At 49.4% G+C, this 21679-nt stretch overlaps 1 protein-coding gene across 1 annotated transcript in view; it reads left to right on the top strand.

The window, feature by feature from the left end:
- The first annotated feature begins 2778 nt into the window (after nucleotides 1-2778).
- BCAR1 (BCAR1 scaffold protein, Cas family member) overlaps nucleotides 2779-21679 on the top strand; it is a 198713-nt gene continuing 179812 nt past the window's right edge. Inside the window, exon 1 of the mRNA XM_073576221.1 lies at nucleotides 2779-2882. The gene's annotated coding sequence lies outside the window, so the exon portion shown is untranslated. The remainder of the gene's footprint in view (nucleotides 2883-21679) is intronic.

Below are 21679 nucleotides of genomic sequence, written 5' to 3'. Positions count from 1 at the left end.
CCCGGCATTTACCCCGAAGGTAGTCTCCTCAAAGAATCTAAACCAAGAGGTAGTGTTACCATCGTTCTGCGACAATCCCCGTAATAAAAAAGAACAGCGTCTTCACTCGCTGGATGTGAGGCGCGCGGTGCTAGACTATCTAGAAGCCACCAATAGCTGGCGCATTGACCCAAACTTGTTCATCCTTTTTGGGGGTAAAAATAAGGGGAAGAAAGCCTCTAAGGCGTCTATCGCGCGCTGGATTACCTCAGTAATCTCTGACGCCTACCAAGCCGAAGGCGTTAGCCCACCAGGGTCCATAAAAGCCCACTCTACGAGGGCGGTATCAGCCTCATGGGCTGAACGGGCGGGGGCCTCGGTTGACCAAATCTGTAGAGCAGCAACCTGGGCCAATCTGAATACATTCTGCAAGCACTACAAGCTTGACGTGTTGGCTGGTCAGCAGACCGCATTCGGGAGAAAAGTTCTCCAGGCGGTAATCCCACCCTGAGGAGGTGCTTTGGTACTCTCCATGGTGCTGTCAGGTGGACGTCCTGGAAAATAGGTATTAGACCTACCGGTAATGTTTCCAGGAGTCCATCCTGACAGCACGGGTACTTCCCTCCCTGTTATGTTATGCTATGTTGTATTTTGATATGTCATATGCTGTAATATGATTGTTTCATTAAACTGTTACTAGCATCATCCACCTTGCGGTACTTGTTAAATCACTGAGGGAGAGGGGGTGGGACGTGACCTTTAACCTCTCGTGTGCTTCCTGTCCCTGTAAGGAGGAGGAGGACGTCCTCCATGGTGCTGTCAGGATGGACTCCTGGAAACATCATTACCGGTAGGTCTAATACCTATTTTTCCACTTTTTAGATTGCTGTGTAATCCATACTGAGAACACGGAGATTTTACATGTTTAAACTATGCTATATATACCTGCTATCCAGTGATAAAGTACCCTTTCTCAACTTTGTACAATCTGGTCAAATCCATACTGGGCCTGAGAACATCTGAGTCTGCCTCCTGATCTATAGACATATATTTCTAATGTGTAAACTAGGCTACATATATACGTGTTATCCGGTGAAACTGTACCCTTTATCAACTCTCTACAATGTTGTTGAATCCATACTGGTCCTGAGAACGGCTGCCGAGCTGTTAAGCAAGCTACAGCACCTGTGGTTTGGACACGTAATTTTTTCAGGAATGCCGGTTAGGCCTAACTCCGGAATTGCGGTTGACCTGAACTTACTGGGAAATCATCGTTCGCGGGGAATAATCTGAATCCCAGATCCCCATCACTAACGGAGTTCAGCAGGTTATCTGCACCTGTAAGCGACAAAAGCTGGTCCTTTCAGTGTAGCAAGGAGTTCAGAGTAGTGCAGGGATTCCCTAGCAAGGAGACTTATGTAATTGTTTTCAATGTTGGGACAGCAATTTTTGGGGAGCACTATACTCTGGTGAATGATATATGGGGCCCACCATACACTGGAGCATTCCAAAGGTGGACATCAGACACTGGAGCAGCATTTACAGGCCCCATTATACACTAGAGCAGTAGAAATTGGGCCCATTATATATGGAGCATTATTTGGGCCCATAAGACAGTGGAGCTTCATCCATTGGACCAACATATACTGTAGCATTATGTGGAGCTCATCATATACGGTTTGAAACATTATATGGGAATAATGATTCTGTATGGAGAAATATATGGGCCTCATTACTCTGTATAGCGCACTAAGCGCTGGCCATAATACTGTATGGAGTTATATACTGTCCGTTTTTGGAGGTATTGGAGAATTTAAAATGGATATCAGTCATGAGATGTAAGAAGTGAAGTATTTTTCATTGTACTATACTGCCATTTCTCTGCCGTATCGGAGCATCATGAGTTGTGGTATGTGTTAAAGGGGCGCTCTTTGGCCCTGGGCCCACGAAAACCTGGAGTCAGCCCTCCCCCCCCACAACTGTAGCCAAATAACCCCCATTTTTCAGTGCGTAACTTGTATTATGAAGTAAATTAAGGTTGACAAGCTTCAGTAACAAGAATTTATGCTTTTGGCATTCAAATGGGAACTGTTGGTGTGTTTCCTGTCCTCCTCTCACTGCCGACTTTAATTCTCCATTGACTTTGTGATGTACAATGTCTACAAGATATGATGTTTTCGGTTGGAACGTTCTAGAAAAAATCCGGCATTCTATGACATTGTAAACTGCCAGCCTGGCAGTGGGGCTGCAGCCCCCTCTCCTCCCCTTCTGAGTTACATGGCACACTGTAAGCTAGTAGTTTCCCTTCCACCAAGTGTTATAAACCAGGACACTTCCTGTCACACCATTTGGCTTCTCTCAGCCTCAGCTGAAAGAGAAAAAAGTGCGGGAAAAAACTTTGTCTGAAATCAAGGTTAGAAGTAAACCTTTAAGAGCCTGCCCTACGAAAATCGTACAAAGTAGAGATATGAAAATCATATTTTTGTAACCTGAGCGGTCCCAGCTTCGATACCGCGTCTCTTTCGGAGTCCTAACCTGTCCAGACCCTGAGATATGATTTGCTCCCAAATGGACGGTCATATCGCATAGATGTTTGATGTTTTCTTGATGGGCTCATTACGCTGGGAAACATGATACCACTGATGAGTCCATACCAGCTTCTCCCACAAAGTTATAGCTAATCTAAGTTTTGTAGCCAAATTATAACTTGGATGAGAGAGGTGGGATTAACCCAGAATGCATCTCTCCGTGATGTCACATAGCAGAGTCTATAAGGCATTCCCTTGGCAAAACCAGCTCAGAAGAGCTCCAGTCCTTGTGCTGACAAGAACTCCAGATGAGTGGAGATGTGTGGCTCCACCCCTCTCAGCCGCATGGTTTTGCCTAAAGAGCCATGAACAACTGTGAGTGTACTTTCTACGTTCATCCATCTTTTATTTTATATTTGTAACTGTACATAATTAATGTCTCAATTTTATAGCAACTTTTATCTGTAATCACTGCCCAACTTTTTCGGGGAATAAATGATAAAATTATTTAGTTCTGTCTCTATGCTCTAAGAATCGAACTATACACCTTTGTTAGATAATCACTACTATTTTGTGGGTTGGCTTCGAACCCCTCCCTTGAGTCTATAACTTAAGCGGAGAAACCAGGAGCTGGTGGCAGCGCGTTGTGTACGGTGATTGCGGCTTGCTGGCAGTACAGAAGGGTCTTATATTGCTGAATGAGGAGCTGCAGCCACAGCATTGATAATTCCCTTACTGCAGAAGCCTAATTGCCGGTTCGCAACAGGCAGCCCGTCCGGCGACTAATTATCCTAGGTGCAGTTCCCTGACTGACCTTAGGGTAAGGGGGGCGCCGGAGAGCTGCGAGATCCAAAGTGGAACTGAGAAAGTGGGATATACATAAATCCCCACAGTACTTGGAAGATTGATAGCAGTGGTGGGGCACCCAAAATGCCCCCTGCGTCAAATTGTAGAGCGAGATTAGCTTGCTGGATAATTTTTGGTCACACGGTGCCAGTGGTGGGATAACTAAGATAAGCCCCCACTGCCCCTGTGATAGCCGTGTGCCGGCATTGTGTCACGTCCCTCCGTCCGCTGATACACCGGTGTCAGTGGTGGGATTGTGACATAGTGGTGACACAGGGTCCGCTGTCCGTCGCGTTTTGGTGACAGCGGGACCCCCATCAGTCCTCCGTATTTGGACGAACGGCGGTGGGCTGTTCGTCACAGACTTACATTGGGTTTCGTGTTTCGGGACGACCCCGACTTTTCCCTATAGTCGGCCGATTTTGCTCGACCCGACTTTTGGAAAAGTCGGGTTTCATGAAACGAAACTCGACCCTAAAAAACCAAAAGTCGCTCAACACTATTCAGAACCTCAGTGATCATGATAAATCTCCACCTGTGAGTTTGTTCCATAATATAAATGAAAGCAATTCATTGCTGCTGAAAAGGGATCTATAGGTAACTCAATCACCTCCACCAAACATTTCTTGCTGCTGCAAACAGGATTTGGTCTTTTGCAATCCAGGTAATTCCAAAGGGTTCACTTTTTTTTTAAAATCGCAGCTGTATGTAACTTGTATGTGTAATATTTACCAAGGGGCAGGCCCGGATTGGCAATATAACCAACCGGGCATTTTCCCGCTGGGCCGCTGTCACGTGGGCCGCGGGTGGCCGCTTGCCAGCTGCTGCGGCCACTGTTGCTCCTGCCGCCGGCCCTCTGCGGGCACGGCGGTGATAGTTTCAAGTTCCTCCTGCACTGCAGGGAGATAAACCGCCACGCCTCCCCCCACGCCTTAGCATGAGACCCCCTCCCCTCCGCAGCCACTCACAGCGTCGCACTCGCTTGCCTGCTCGCTCTGTTCGCAGGACCTGTGATGAGGTCACAGGAGGGGAGGAGTCAGGGGGTCACATGATCAGCAGGAGCCTTTGTCCAGACCCCCGATCATGTCACCCCTGACTCCGCCTCTCCTGTGACCTCATCACAGGTCCTGTGCGCTCAGCCTTGCCTCTACCGTCTGCAAGACTCTGCTTTGCTGTTGTCATGGTGCTGGTTGAGGTATGTATGTGTGGGGTCAGGATTTACAGTGTGGATGTAGCAGAGCTGTGTGTGTACGAGGTGTACGGAGCGGACCCGTGAGTGTACGAGGTGTACGGAGCGGAGCCGTGAGTGTACGAGGTGTACGGAGCGGAGCCGTGAGTGTACGAGGTGTACGGAGCGGAGCCCTGTGTGTACGAGGTGTACGGAGCGGAGCCGTGAGTGTACGAGGTGTACGGAGCGGAGCCGTGAGAGTACGAGGTGTACGGAGCGGAGCCGTGTGTACGAGGTGTACGGAGCGGAGCCGTGAGTGTACGAGGTGTACGGAGCGGAGCCGTGAGTGTACGAGGTGTACGGAGCGGAGCCCTGTGTGTACGAGGTGTACGGAGCGGAGCCGTGTGTACGAGGTGTACGGAGCGGAGCCATGAGTGTACGAGGTGTACGGAGCGGAGCCCTGTGTGTACGAGGTGTACGGAGCGGAGCCCTGTGTGTACGAGGTGTACGGAGCGGAGCCGTGAGTGTACGAGGTGTACGGAGCGGAGCCCTGTGTGTACGAGGTGTACGGAGCGGAGCCGTGTGTGTACGAGGTGTACGGAGCGGAGCCGTGAGTGTACGAGGTGTACGGAGCGGAGCCGTGAGTGTACGAGGTGTACGGAGCGGAGCCGTGAGTGTACGAGGTGTACGGAGCGGAGCCGTGAGTGTACGAGGTGTACGGAGCGGAGCCGTGAGTGTACGAGGTGTACGGAGCGGAGCCGTGAGTGTACGAGGTGTACGGAGCGGAGCCGTGAGTGTACGAGGTGTACGGAGCGGAGCCGTGAGTGTACGAGGTGTACGGAGCGGAGCCGTGAGTGTACGAGGTGTACGGAGCGGAGCCGTGAGTGTACGAGGTGTACGGAGCGGAGCCCTGTGTGTACGAGGTGTACGGAGCGGAGCCCTGTGTGTACGAGGTGTACGGAGCGGAGCCCTGTGTGTACGAGGTGTACGGAGCGGAGCCGTGAGTGTACGAGGTGTACGGAGAGGAGCCGTGAGTGTACGAGGTGTACGGAGAGGAGCCGTGAGTGTACGAGGTGTACGGAGCGGAGCCGTGTGTACGAGGTGTACGGAGAGGAGCCGTGTGTACAAGATGTACGGAGCGGAGCCGTGTGTGTACGAGGTGTACAGAGAGGAGCCGCGCGTGTACGAGGTGTACGGAGAGGAGCCGTGTGTACGAGATGTACGGAGCGGAGCCGTGTGTGTGTACGAGGTGGAGCCGTGTGTGTACGGGGTGTACTTAGAGGAGCCGTGTGTATGAGGTGTACGGAGCGGAGCCGTGTGTGTGTACGAGGTGTACAGAGAGGAGCCGCGCGTGTACGAGGTGTACGGAGAGGAGCCGTGTGTACGAGATGTACGGAGCGGAGCCGTGTGTGTGTACGAGGTGGAGCCGTGTGTGTACGGGGTGTACTTAGAGGAGCCGTGTGTATGAGGTGTACGGAGCGGAGCCGTGTGTGTGTACGAGGTGGAGCCGTGTGTATGAGGTGTACGGAGCGGAGCCGTGTGTATGAGGTGTACGGAGCGGAGCCGTGTGTATGAGGTGTACGGAGAGGAGCCGTGTGTATGAGGTGTACGGAGAGGAGCCGTGTGTACGAGATGTACGGAGCGGAGCCGTGTGTGTGTACGAGGTGGAGCCGTGTGTGTACGGGGTGTACTTAGAGGAGCCGTGTGTATGAGGTGTACGGAGCGGAGCCGTGTGTGTGTACGAGGTGGAGCCGTGTGTATGAGGTGTACGGAGCGGAGCCGTGTGTATGAGGTGTACGGAGCGGAGCCGTGTGTATGAGGTGTACGGAGCGGAGCCGTGTGTATGAGGTGTACGGAGCGGAGCCGTGTGTATGAGGTGTACGGAGCGGAGCCACGCATGTACGGAGCGGAGCCGCGTGTGTACGAGGTGTACGGAGAGGAGCCGCGCGTGTACGAGGTGTACGGAGAGGAGCCGCGCGTGTACGAGGTGTACGGAGAGGAGCCGCGCGTGTACGAGGTGTACGGAGAGGAGCCGCGCGTGTACGAGGTGTACGGAGAGGAGCCGCGCGTGTACGAGGTGTACGGAGAGGAGCCGCGCGTGTACGAGGTGTACGGAGAGGAGCCGCGCGTGTACGAGGTGTACGGAGAGGAGCCGCGCGTGTACGAGGTGTACGGAGAGGAGCCGCGCGTGTACGAGGTGTACGGAGAGGAGCCGCGCGTGTACGAGGTGTACGGAGAGGAGCCGCGCGTGTACGAGGTGTACGGAGAGGAGCCGCGCGTGTACGAGGTGTACGGAGAGGAGCCGCGCGTGTACGAGGTGTACGGAGAGGAGCCGCGCGTGTACGAGGTGTACGGAGAGGAGCCGCGCGTGTACGAGGTGTACGGAGAGGAGCCGCGCGTGTACGAGGTGTACGGAGAGGAGCCGCGCGTGTACGAGGTGTACGGAGCGGAGCCGCGAGTGTACGAGGTGTACGGAGCGGAGCCGCGAGTGTACGAGGTGTACGGAGCGGAGCCGTGAGTGTACGAGGTGTACGGAGCGGAGCCGTGAGTGTACGAGGTGTACGGAGCGGAGCCGTGAGTGTACGAGGTGTACGGAGCGGAGCCGTGAGTGTACGAGGTGTACGGAGCGGAGCCGTGAGTGTACGAGGTGTACGGAGCGGAGCCCTGTGTGTACGAGGTGTACGGAGCGGAGCCCTGTGTGTACGAGGTGTACGGAGCGGAGCCCTGTGTGTACGAGGTGTACGGAGCGGAGCCGTGAGTGTACGAGGTGTACGGAGAGGAGCCGTGAGTGTACGAGGTGTACGGAGAGGAGCCGTGAGTGTACGAGGTGTACGGAGCGGAGCCGTGTGTACGAGGTGTACGGAGAGGAGCCGTGTGTACAAGATGTACGGAGCGGAGCCGTGTGTGTACGAGGTGTACAGAGAGGAGCCGCGCGTGTACGAGGTGTACGGAGAGGAGCCGTGTGTACGAGATGTACGGAGCGGAGCCGTGTGTGTGTACGAGGTGGAGCCGTGTGTGTACGGGGTGTACTTAGAGGAGCCGTGTGTATGAGGTGTACGGAGCGGAGCCGTGTGTGTGTACGAGGTGGAGCCGTGTGTATGAGGTGTACGGAGCGGAGCCGTGTGTATGAGGTGTACGGAGCGGAGCCGTGTGTATGAGGTGTACGGAGCGGAGCCGTGTGTATGAGGTGTACGGAGCGGAGCCGTGTGTATGAGGTGTACGGAGCGGAGCCACGCATGTACGGAGAGGAGCCGCGCGTGTACGAGGTGTACGGAGAGGAGCCGCGCGTGTACGAGGTGTACGGAGAGGAGCCGCGCGTGTACGAGGTGTACGGAGAGGAGCCGCGCGTGTACGAGGTGTACGGAGAGGAGCCGCGCGTGTACGAGGTGTACGGAGAGGAGCCGCGCGTGTACGAGGTGTACGGAGAGGAGCCGCGCGTGTACGAGGTGTACGGAGAGGAGCCGCGCGTGTACGAGGTGTACGGAGAGGAGCCGCGCGTGTACGAGGTGTACGGAGAGGAGCCGCGCGTGTACGAGGTGTACGGAGAGGAGCCGCGCGTGTACGAGGTGTACGGAGAGGAGCCGCGCGTGTACGAGGTGTACGGAGAGGAGCCGCGCGTGTACGAGGTGTACGGAGAGGAGCCGCGCGTGTACGAGGTGTACGGAGAGGAGCCGCGCGTGTACGAGGTGTACGGAGAGGAGCCGCGCGTGTACGAGGTGTACGGAGAGGAGCCGCGCGTGTACGAGGTGTACGGAGAGGAGCCGCGCGTGTACGAGGTGTACAGAGAGGAGCCGCGCGTGTACGAGGTGTACAGAGAGGAGCCGCGCGTGTACGAGGTGTACAGAGAGGAGCCGCGCGTGTACGAGGTGTACAGAGAGGAGCCGCGCGTGTACGAGGTGTACAGAGAGGAGCCGCGCGTGTACGAGGTGTACAGAGAGGAGCCGCGCGTGTACGAAGAGGAGCCGCGCGTGTACGAAGAGGAGCCGCGCGTGTACGAGGTGTACGGAGAGGAGCCGCGCGTGTACGAGGTGTACGGAGAGGAGCCGTGTGTACGAGATGTACGGAGCGGAGCCGTGTGTGTGTACGAGGTGTACGGAGAGGAGCCGTGTGTACGAGGTGTACGGAGAGGAGCCGTGTGTGTGTACGAGGTGTACGGAGAGGAGCCGTGTGTACGAGGTGTACGGAGAGGAGCCGTGTGTACGAGGTGTACGGAGAGGAGCCGTGTGTACGAGGTGTACGGAGAGGAGCTGCGCGTGTACGAGGTGTGCGGAGCCGCGCGTGTACGAGGTGTACGGAGCGGAGCCGCGCGTGTACGAGGTGTACGGAGCGGAACCGCGCGTGTACGAGGTGTACGGAGCGGAGCCGCGCGTGTACGAGGTGGACGGAGTGGAGCCGTGTGTATGGAGTGGAGCCATATGTGTACGGGATGTACGGAGAGGAGCCAAGTGTGTACAAAGCATACAAAGCGGGCTTTTCCCACGGACACAGGAGTACACGGCGGAGCCCCGAGGAGCATTTTAAAACACACACATGACGTTCCACCTGAAGTGATGTGCTGGAAGCTGACCGGAAATGAGAATTTCTTGAGGAGATTGTGACGGAACCAGGAATGCTTCAGATCCATCACCGTGTCCTCCTCCGACAGCGCAGACAGCAGGATCGCCTTGGAATCGGGGATGCCGGCCATGTGAGCGGATCATGATACGTCCTGCACCGGGAGGCTCAGGTGGGCACTACAATGGGAGTCGGGCTGCTATAGTATCTTTGTAGAATCTTTCTTTATTTCTTTCTCTCTTTTTCTTTCTTTCTCTGTTCTTTCATTCTCTGTTCTGTCTTTCCCTCATTTTCTTTCTCTCTCTGTTCTTTCTTTCTCTCTCTGTTCTTTCTTTTTTCTCTCTGTTCTTTCTTCCCCTCTTTCTTTCTTTTTCTTTCCTCTCTTTCTCTCTGTTCTTTCTTTCTTTTCTTTACTTCTTTCTTTCTCTCTGTTCTTTCTCTGTCTCTCTCTGTTCTTTCTTTCTTTCCCCTCTTTCTTTCTCTCTCTGTTCTTTCTGTCTCTCACTGTTCTTTCTTTGTCTCTTACTGTTCTTTCTTTCTTTCCCCTCTTTCTTTCTCTCTCTGTTCTTTCTCTGTCTCTCTCTGTTCTTTCTCTATCTCTCACTGTTCTTTCTTTCCCCTTTCTTTCTCTCTCGGTTTTCTTTTTTCTCTCTCTCTCTGTTTTCTCTCTTCCTTAGTGCCAGTCAGTGTGCCCATAATGCCAGCCACTGTGCCCTCAGTACCAGTCAGTGTGATCAGCAGTGCTAAATGGGTGCGATTAGGTGTGTACATGGGTGTGACTAGTTGTGAAATGGGTGTGGCTGGGCGTGGGCAAAATTTGCAGCGGCGCGCTATGCGCGCCGCAGTCTTTGTCCATCTTGCCCTTCTTCAAAAGTTGTGAGGTATGATAGGGGCGGCTATGACCAGGGGGTCTGGTTGCCCAATAGAGAGCAGTTCTGCCAGGAATTCTGTTACCGTGCGTACAAAAGGGGACAGAGATTTGGGAGGAGTACTGTACCTAAAAGCAATAAATAGGACTGAGCTGAAATACTGGGCACAGCTGTGACTACATGTTATATAGTCGTGTTAATCTCCTCTCACTTCTTGTAACCTACAAGTGTACAAAGATATTATATAGTCACCATGTGACTAGTGGGCCTGTGTAACTTCAAATGCCAGGGCTGAATTTTAGTCCCAGTCCGGCCCTGCCAAGGGGGTGATATTTACTGGGAGGAAATGTTACGTAAAAAACCCTCCATGACCTGGGGCTATGTGAAATTGCAGCACATTCCTCAAATAACTGCATGAAAATTGTGCAGGGAACAGTCTGCCTGGTAGTGAAAAGTAGGGAGACTTGGCAGTGTCTCAGGTCACCGTTACTGAGCTGGTATTAATTAAAGCAAAAGGCTTTTGAAGGTCATTTGTGTCACGGGAGCTTTTTACAAGCTCTGTGCAATAGATATATACAGTAGGATGGGGATTTTACCAACCATCATAGCAGTGTAAAGGATTCCACATAAACAACTAATGGGCTGATGGCCGCGATAAAGGCGCAGGCAGACAATTCTCAGGGGCACTTACTTTTGGCAACATATGTCATTATTGTTTTTGGGTTGTAACCCTACATACCACTGAAAACCATAAAAATAACAGAGGTCCCACATTAGTGTGACCCACTGGGCCATGTGCAGGCTTTCACCTTGTTTTAAGACACTTTCTGAAAATCCTTTAGCAAATTATTAAATATTAGTGACACCCCCTATGTAACATTGCTCACTGATGGACTGTATAGTCAAATTTTGCTGGAACTGTAAGACACCACATTTTTTGCGTTGAAGTCCAAAACTCATTGTGGGAATTTAACCTAAAGGGAACCTATGACGTAGAATTTTAACAATGGATTTCTCTAAAACAGCAAAAAAGATTTTACTAGCTAGGTATAGCTTTAGGCCGGGGTCACACTAACCGACGCAAAATACGGTCAGTATTTTACATGCGTAATACGGATGAATAGCCCCTAAACAGTGCTCCGTATGTCATCCGTAATCAAGGTGTGGTCGCGTATTTTGCGCATGTCAGCATCCGTATGCAATCCGTATGGCGAGATTTTCTCGCAGGCTTGCAAAATGGACATATAATGGAGCCCTATGACAGGGTTTCTAACAAACGAAATAATAGATATAGACACATAGAATGCATATATATATATATATATATATATATATATAATATATGTGTGTGTGTTTTCTATGTGTCTATATCTATTCTTTCGTTTCTTTATTAAAACTGTCAGTGTGAGTTTACTGTATACCGCACTGAATTGCCGGCTTTGCTAAAAGACACCTGGTGCGTATTGCTCGCAGGTCACATGTGTGGTCCGTGTGTAATCCGTATTTTTTGCGCACCCATAGACTTGCATTGGCGTATTACGGCCGTAGTACGCTGACAATGGCAGCATGCTGCGATTGGCACGGACCGTAGGATACGGATGAGAAATATACGGCTGGTGCGAGGTACCCCATAGAGAATCATTGGTCCGTGTGTAATACGTGCTTTTAGCGCCTCTCACTCGGCCGTATTCCTCGCCAGTGTGACCCCGGCCTTATTCTGCATCACAACTCCTTTACATGCATACATGTCATTAGTTTGGAGTACAAAATCCCGAGGACAGATTCCCTTTAGGCTGAGTGCAGACGGACTTTTTAGCCCCGCGGATTTTTCCGCGCAGAATGGAAGAAATCCGCAAGTCAAATGACCTGCATTTTTCCTGTGGATTTCTTCCATTTTTCATGCGGTTTTCATGCGGTTTTTGTGCGGTTTTCCATTGCGGTTTTCCCCCTGCGGATTTGGTGACAGGGGAGATGGAAAACCGCACAAAAGAAGTAACATGCTGCGGATTTTGTACCGCGGGAAAACCGCGCAGAAAAATCCGCAGCGTCTGCACAGCAGTTTTTTTTTTACGTTGATTTTAAGGCTACTGTACATCACAATGCGGATATGCAATGTTTCTGCGCGGTAAAATCCGCTGCGAAACCGCTGCAAATCAGCATCGTGTGCACACAGCCTTTACCTCCTCATAAACATTCATGCGTCAGACTGCTAAGCAGGGAGGAGAAAGCCTAATAAATAATTGGGCTTCTTAAAAATTAATCATCGTGCTGAAGATCATTTACTGCAACGTGTCTTCCTTTTCAGTATACTAGAGTTTCTAGAATGAAGAGTTAGGCCAAGCAGGGCCAGTTTTAGGCAAAGTGGGGCCCTAGGCAAAATTTTAAATGGGGCCCCAAATGCTACCATATTGCACATCACACAGAAGCATTACGGTTGTAGTTACATGCGCTGAGTTCCGGCCCCTAAACAAGCATGATCGACAATATTGAAATCGTTCACCACTTGTTTCCCGGCCTCTTTCCACCGTCTGAGAAAGAATTATGGGAACAAAACAATCACTATTAGATCAATCTGTCCCCATAAAGTGTCATGTTATCAGCACCATATCTGCAGCTTTCACCGGGTGATGTGCTGCTGAGAACAATGATTTTTGTTTCGGCATAAACAATCCAATCACTCAATGAATATGCAGCATTTTGCTTGTTTAGTATAACACACCCCATAGTCCTCCATATATTATAATGTGCACCACAGTCCTCCATATTGTAAAATGCACACCCCATAGTCCTCCATATAATATAATATGTCCCATAGTCCTCCATATAGTATAATATTCTTTCTTTATTTAGTCCTCCATATATTAAAATACACTCCTCAGTCCTCCATATAGTATTATACACTTCCCATAGTCATCCATATAGTATAATACACTCCTCATAGTCCTCCATATATTAAAATACACTGCTCAGTCCTCCATATAGTAGAATACATTCCTCATAGTGCTCCATATAGTATAATGCACCGCCATAGTCATCCATGTAGTACACTTCACTTCCAAGATTATAATGCACCCCATAGTTCTTCATATAGTATAATGTATTCCCCATAGTCCTCGATACAGTATAATGCCGCCCACATATAGTATCATGCAGCCACCCCATAGAGCATAATGCAACCACCCCACAGAGTATAATGCAACCATCCCACAGAGTATAATGTAACCCCCATAGAATATAATGCACCCCCCCCTCATGATGCAATCACCCTTCATAGTATATAATATAATACAGCCCCCCATAGAATATAATGTAGCCCTGAATAGACTATAATACAGCTCAGCTTCCCATAGAATATAATCTAGCCCCCCATAGAATATAATGTAGCCCCCCATAGTATATAACACAGCCTCCCCCATAGAATATAATGTACCCCCCATAGTATATAACACAGCCACACAGTATAAAACACAGCCTCCCCCATAGAATATAATATACCCCTCGTAGTATATAACACAGCCTCCCCCATAGAATACAATGTACTCCCCAATAGTATATAACACAGCCAGATAGTATATAACATAGCCTCCCCCATAGAATATAATATAATATACCCCCCATAGGCGGCCCCTCTGTTTCTCGGGCCCCAAAGCGGCTGTGTGATGTGCTGCTAGCTGGGAGCCCCTGGATGAGCGGGGGCCCTAGGCAGCTGCCTGGTCTGCCTGCCCCGAACACCGGCCCTGAGGCCAAGTTCACACGTCGCGGATTTGACGCGTATTTCTGGTTCAGATTCCGCGCCATAGGTTTGCAGTAATTTACAATACAACACAGTAAATATAGAAAGGTTAAAGCTGCAGCTTAATACACAATTAAATCTGAAAGTAACACATGCTGAAATTGTCTGCGGGTTCATTGAAGATTTGTGACCAAATCGGCAGGAAAAAAAATTCTGCAACATCTGAACTTTCTGGTGCAAGAAATTACCTTCATAAGTCCCATGCTTAGGCCGTGGTCAGACTTGCGAGTGTGATGCGAGAAATTCACGCATCAATACCCGGCGCTGCCGCCATCACTCGGGACGGGAGTGTGCGGCTACATGTATTTCTATGCAGCCGCACACTCCAGTCCCAAGTGCCGGCAGTAGCGCCGGGTATTGATGCCAGAGACTCGTGCGAGTTTCTCGCATTACACTTGCAAGTCTGACCCCGGCCTCAGTAACAGGACGTCTACCTGTGTGCAATCTAAGTGTCACATGTCTGTTAGTATATACACTTTACCTTTTCTGAAAGGCCACAAAGGTTGCAACACCATTAACCTCTTCGTCCCGAAGTCTGTTTTCGCCTTCCTGACCAGGAAAATATTTACAATTCTGACCACTGTCACTTTATGTGGTAATAACTCTTGAACGCTTCAATGAAGTCCACTGATTCTGAGACTGTTTTCTCGTGTCATACTGCATTTCATGATAGTGGTAACATTTCTTTGATTTGACTTGTGTTTGTGAAATAAATGGAAATTTGGCGAAAATTTTGAAAATTTCACAATTTTCACACTTTTAAAGTGAACCTGTCATCAGATTTGGCCGATTCGTGTTATGGCCACCGCCTTTCAAGGCATATCTACAGCATTCTATATTGCTGTGGATAAGCCCCCGTTCCGGCCTGCAAGAAAAGAAAAATAAGTTTTACTATACTCACCCGGTGGGCGGTCCAGTCCGATGGGTGTCGCAGGTCTTGGTCCAGCGCCTTCCAACTTCTTGCAATGCCGCCCTCCTGCACAGGTGTACTTATTTGCCTTGTTGAGGGCAGAGCAAAGTACTGCAGTGCGCAGGCGCTGGGCCTCTCTAACCTTTCCCGGCGACTGTGCACTGTAGTACTTTGCTCTGCCCTCAACAGGGCAGATAAGTACGCCTGTGCAGGAGCGCAATGCCGGGGAGCCATGAAACAAGCAGGAGGACAGCATCACAAGAAGTTGAGAGGCACTGGACCAAAACCTGCAACACCCATCGGACCGGACTGCACCGGACCGCCCCTTGGGTAAGTATAATAAAACTTATTTTTCTTCTCTTGCAGGTCAGATTGGGGGCTTATCTACAGCATTAGAGAAAGCTGTAGATAAGCCCTGAAAGGTGATGGCCGTAACTCATATCGGCCAAACCTGGTGACAGGTTCCCTTTAATTTTTGTGCCCTTAAATCAGAGAGTCATGTCACACAAAATAGTTAAGAAATAACATTTCCCATATGTCTACTTTACATCAACACAATTTTTCAAGCAAAATTTTTTTTTTTGTTAGGGCGTTGTAAGGGTTAAAATTAGACCAGCGATTTGTCATTTTTACAACACAATTTTCCAAACCATTTTTTAGGGACCACCTCACATTTGAAGTGACGTTGAGGGTATCTATATGATAGAAAATACCCAAAAGTGACGCCATTCTAAAAACTGCACCCCTCAAGGTGCTCAAAACCACATTCAAGAAGTTTCTTAACTCTTCAGGTGCTTCACGGGAATTAATGCAGGATCGGAAAAAAAAGTGGTCAGACAATCCGCGCTGCGAATCACTATGAACAATTATTATTACAGTGGTCTTTATTCAACGCATTTTGAAGTTTCACAGAACTCCTTCCTCAGGAAAAAAAACCTTTTTACAAGCTCCATCTGGTGAGTGTATTATTTTTAAATTGATATACTTACACTGGATAATGCACTGTTGCGCTATTTCTCTTCAATAGTATCACGGGAATTAATGGAATGTAGAAGGAAAAAAATAAACATTTAACTTTCTTCCCAAAAATTTTCCTTTAGACCTAATTTTTTTTTATTTTTGTAAGGGTAACAGGAGAAAATGGACAACACAATTTGTGGCAAAATTTCTCCTGAGCATGCTGATACCCCATATGTGGGGAAAATCCACTGTTTGGGCATACAGCAGGGCCCGGAAAGGAAGGAGTGCCATTTCACTTTTTGGGTGTAAAATTTGCTGGAATAATTAGCGGACGCCATGTCATGTTTGGAGAGCCCCTGATGTCCTTACAGTGGAAACCCCCCACAATTAACACCATGTTGGAAACTAGACCCCTCAGGGAACTTATTGGGATGTGTATTGAGCACCTTGAACCCACAGATGCTTCACAGACGTTTATAACGTAAAACTGTGGAAATAAAAATATCACATTTTTACCAAATAAATCTTTTTTAGCTCCAAAGTTTGCATTTTCATAAGGGTAACAGAAGAAATTGCTCCATAAAATTTGTTGTGCAATTTCTGCTGAGTGTGCAGATACCCAATATGTGGAGGAAAACAACTGTTTGGGCACACGCAGTGTTTGGAAGGGAAGGAGCGCCATTTGATTTTTTGAATGCAAAATTTGCTGGAATAATTAGTGGACTTCATATCACATTTGAAGAGCACTTGATGTGCTTAAACAATGGAAACACCCCCCCCACAAGTGACACCATTTTGGCACCAAAATTTGTCCCTCAATTTCTGCTGAATGTAGAAATACCCCATATGTGATGTACTACTTTACCATACGGAGTAACTCGGGAGGGACGGAGTGCTATTTGCCTCCAGGAGTGCTTATTTTCTTAGGCCTCTTTCACACATCAGGTTTTCGCCGTCAGGCGCGATCCGGCGCTTTTGACAGAAACCGGATCCGGCGAAAAGCAATGCCGGATCCGGTTTCCCCCCCCATTGACTTGCATTTGCGCCGGATGGCCATGCGTTTCATCCGGTTTTCGCCGGATCCGGCAATGTGTCGCGATCCGGCGTCTGGAAAAAACGGAGACTGTAACGTTTTTTGTCTCCGGCGAAAAAGCCGGACACGCCGGATCCGGCGCATCCGGCTTTTTCACACAATGAAAGCCTATGAGCGCCGCAATGCCCCGGATCCGGCGAAAGCCGGATCCGGTGGCCGGATCCGGTTTTTTGGGTCTGAGCATGCTCAGTAGCTCTGCCCACAAGACATATATAAAAGCAAGACAGTGGGACCCACAGCCACACCCAACATGCCACCCAAGAAAGCAACCAAGCGCAGCAGGAGAAGGCAGGAGACCACTGCAGCACCATCAGCACCACCACCACCCGAAATGGAGCAGCAAATGGAACATGCTGAGGAGGGGAGGCCAGCAGCAGATGAGAGACGGTAATTATCAAATCCCCCATTCCTTCAAACTAGGGCTATTGAATATCAAGATATTCATTGGCCCTTTGTTTCTCTTTATTCAACAGCCGCCCAATAGATGCAGCAGCAGCAGCAATGGCAGCAGGTGGAACACCACCCACAGGCATGGAGTGTGGCCACCAGGAAGACAGCACATCATCTTCTGGGAGCCCTCCCTCGCATCGTCAGCGTTTGACGGTAAGTTTTTATTTACAAAATCCATCATCTCTGGAATATATGTCTATTCATTGCCTTTTATTTCAAAACAGGATTCACAAGATGAAGAGGAGCTCCCAGAAGAAGGAAGGAAGGGGTGGACAGACACTTGGAGTGGGCTCACAATTGGTAAGTTTTTTGCATCAAACGCAGAAACACAACATCACACTACACACAACACATAGAAAACAATGTTCTGCAGACCACACACAGCAAACAAATGCCTACATCCAAAGACATAACATTTTTTGTTTTCTTCTCTAGTCTTCCCAATCTGGTGCTCGGCCAAGAGGTCCTCGCAGTGCCTCCCAGGGTCGTCGGCGACAGCAACGCGGCGGTCACCAGCGTGTAAGTATAAATATTTTTGCTTTGTTTTTTTGCACTTTTTATTTCATTTCTTTTGTGGAGGCTAATTATGTTATTTTTGTCTTTTTCTTTAACACCCTTCACAGCGTGCTCCCGACTCTGACGGTGAGGATGGAGGACTCGATGTGGACCACCTCATCGATCTCGTCAGAGAAAGGGAGCCGCTCTGGAATATGGCTGACCGCCGCCACGCTGACCTTATCGTTACCCGACGACTCTGGGAGGAAATCTGTTCGCTCCTTGTGGGCCGCTGGGAGGACCTCGATGTTCGGGCCCAGATTAAAGAGCGTAAGTATATACAGTACCGGTTGCTTGATGTAAACCAGTGTTTCCCGAACTCCAGTCCTCGTGGTCCCCACGGATCATGTGTTCAGGATTTCTATTTACTATGGAAATCCTGAAAACATAACCCCTGGGGACCATGAGAACTGGAGTTTGGGAAACACTAATGTTGTATACTAACCACTTTGTCCTTTCTCGTTTCAGGGAACAGAATTGTGAATCGGTGGCGGTCTGTGAGGGATCGTTTCAAGAAGGAGTTCAATAAAGAGATGCGGGCCCCGAGTGGATCTGGAGGACGCAGGAGCAAGTACAAGTACGCAGAAGCCCTGTCGTTCCTCCGGGAAACAATGGTCACTAGAAGGTAAATATTACACACCACATGTGAAAAAAAATGTTAGATGTAACTTTTTTTTTTCAGCCAGGGCCATACCATGTCAGTATTTTAATTGTTTTTTTTTTCTCTTTATTCCACAGCACGGTCAGCAGCACTCGGGAGCCTGCACGATTGGACCCTTCTGAGGCGATCCCTGAGGAGACCGGCACCGAGGGACACTTCGACCGCCCCGGTACATCTGCACCTTCCCAGCCTTCCCACACATTCGACCCATCTGTCCCATCCACCAGCACAGGAGCATCGTGGCCGCCTACATTACATGAAGCTGCTGGTGAGGAGATCGCTTTCCCTTTACCCCACCCTTCTGCCCCTGCCACCTCTAGTACACCTGCGGGTACTGGGCGGCAGCGGCAGAGGGGTCAGGAAAAGAGTTATGCGCCACAGTTCTTGCATCTGAATGCATCTTTCCAGAACTGTCTAAAAGTCTTGTCAGAGCAAATCTCCGCAGGCTTTCAGCAGATCAACTCCAGCATTCTGGAGGTGAAGACACTTCTGCAAACCATGCATTCAGAAGCAAGATCTTCGCCAAACCACACCTTTTTCAGGTCTGTTGTGGAGCGCATGGCAACACTATCTCCTACCCAGCAGATGCATGTAATGCATTCGTGCCACGGTGCTCTACAGCAGGTTACCTCCCAACCTCCACCTCCCACCACTGTAGTTCCTCCACCTGCACCCCCTCCAGCCACTTTCCATCCTCCCCCTCCTATTACATCTGCACCCCCTCCAGCCACTTTCCATCCTCCCCCTCCTATTACATCTGCACCCCCTCCAGCCACTTTCCATCCTCCCCCTCCTATTACATACCAGCAACCTCACCAGTACCAGCAACCTTCCCAGTACCAGCAACCTCCCCAGTACCAGACATCTCCCCACTTCCAGCAACCTGCCCCGTACCAAACTCCTTCCCCGTACCAAACTCCTTCCCCGTACCAAACTCCTTCCCCATACAACTTTCCATCAACATCATCTGCTCCTACAGTCCCTGCCCAACCCTCCACTCCACCGCCCACCACCTCTTCTGCCTCCCACATGTCCACCCATTCTGTAGCTTTTTCCACACCATCACCTCTAACTGTTCCTTCCCCACCACGATCCCAGTCCTCTCTCCACACTCCCATTGTCGAAGTGTCCCGCAGCCCCTCCAGCAGTATTTCCACCCCACACTACACCGAGTTATAATGTTTTTTTTGTAATAAAAATGCCCATTTGGTTGGTTTCAAACCTTTATTAAAAAAGTTTTTTTAACTTTAAAAACAGTTTACACAAAAAAAAATATTTTAAATAAAAGTTAAATTATTGTTTACACTGGTTGTCTGTCATTTCTTTCTGCGGCGAAATATGTTTAAAAAAAAGGTTAAATACAGGGTATTTAAAAGGTAAAAAGGTATTCAAAACCAGGTATATAACTGTGGGTAAATTTTAGCTTTTTGCCACAGTTGTGTTCCTGGTTGTGTTTGAAGCAAAGTATTTCACCTGAAAAGTTGTGTTTATTATTATTATTATTATTATTTATTGTTATAGCGCCATTTATTCCATGGCGCTTTACATGTGAGGGGGTATACATAAAAACAAGTACAATAATCTTAAACAATACAAGTCATAACTGGTACAGGAGGAGAGAGGACCCTGCCCGCGAGGGCTCACAATCTTCAAGGGATGGGTGATAATACAGTAGGCGAGGGTAGAGCTGGTCGTGCAGCGGTTTGGTCGATCGGTGGTTACTGCAGGTTATAGGCTTGTCGGAAGAGGTGGGTCTTCAGGCTCTTTTTGAAGGTTTCGATGGTAGGTGAGAGTCTGATATGTTGTGGTAGAGAGTTCCAGAGTAGGGGTGATGCGCGAGAGAAATCTTGTATGCGATTGTGGGAAGAGGAGATAAGAGGGGAGTAGAGAAGGAGATCTTGTGAGGATCGGAGGTTGCGTGCAGGAAAGTACCGGGAGACGAGGTCACAGATGTATGGAGGAGACAAGTTGTGGATGGCTTTGTATGTCATGGTTAGGGTTTTGTAATGGAGTCTCTGGGCAATTGGGAGCCAGTGAAGGGATTGACAGAGGGGAGAAGCTGGGGAATAGCGGGGGGACAGGTGGATTAGTCGGGCAGCAGAGTTTAGAATAGATTGGAGGGGTGCGAGAGTGTTTGAGGGGAGGCCGCAGAGCATGAGGTTGCAGTAGTCAAGGCGAGAGATGATGGTGATGATGGTTATTGTTGGTGATTTCCTAACAATGTACACAACTTTTGTTAAAAGGTGAAATACTTTGCATAAAACACAACCAGGTACACACCTGTGGCCTAAAGCTAAAAATAGAGACCATGACAAGATAGCCAACTTTGGTTGGCAAAGGTATATACTGTTGGTACAGAAGGTACACAAGTTTGGTTGGGCACAAACCTTTCACACTCTGTCATCCTGCCAGTGTACTCTGCCTTGAGGTGACATAAAGTATAGTGGAAAATTGTCCCTGAAACCGTCACAGAACTTCTAGTGGTAATATTTCCAATGACAACATCCATCTTCGCCAGTAACTTGCTCTTCTCTCCAACCTGCACTTTCTCCTCTACAACCTGTCAAAGAAGGGCTGTAGGAACATGCTATATATAGTTTTCCAGTAGCCAATCCCGTTCGGAAGGCCACAAGGGTCAATTTTAAAAACCAGATCCGGCGTAATCCGTCGAAAAACGGATAGAAAAACGGATGAACCGGATGAGACGGATCCGGTTTTGTCTGTCAAGAACAAGACGGATCCGGCAGAAAACCGGATCCGGCACATCAGGTTTTACAAAACATTTGCCGGATCCGGCATTCCGGCACGACGCCGGATCGCGCCTGACGCCGAAAACCTGATGTGTGAAAGTAGCCTTAGGCTACTTTCACATTAGCGTTTTTTGCGCAGCGCATTGTGCGCAATAGAAACGTCATGCGTTTTTGCATGCGTTTGTGCTTTTTATGCACATTTGTTCTCTAGGGGTTAAAACCAGTGTCTACACATTTTTACGCCAAAAACATATGCACACTACAATGCAGACGAACACATGTCCATTCGCACGCCTGCATTCCCATAGACTATAATGCATTATTTTGTCGCATTCCGTGCGCAAGCGTTTTTTTTACACCTTTCGGCGGACCCAAAAATGCAACAGGTTGCGCCTGGCGCGCCTAGGCGCACACGATGAAAAAAAACGTATGCGCACGAAAACGCATATGAACGCGTACAAACGCAAGACCATGAGCCCCCCATGTTAAACATAGGGGCGCATGGCGCATGCGACCGATAGCGCACGATGCGTTGCGCTAAAAAACGCTAATATGAAACCAAC

The sequence above is a fragment of the Dendrobates tinctorius genome, unplaced genomic scaffold (assembly GCF_039654945.1).
Source record: "Dendrobates tinctorius isolate UK_male_01 unplaced genomic scaffold, ASM3965494v1 ptg000047l, whole genome shotgun sequence".
Taxonomy (NCBI): Eukaryota; Metazoa; Chordata; class Amphibia; order Anura; family Dendrobatidae; genus Dendrobates; species Dendrobates tinctorius.
This window is presented reverse-complemented; position numbering and strand designations above follow the sequence as displayed.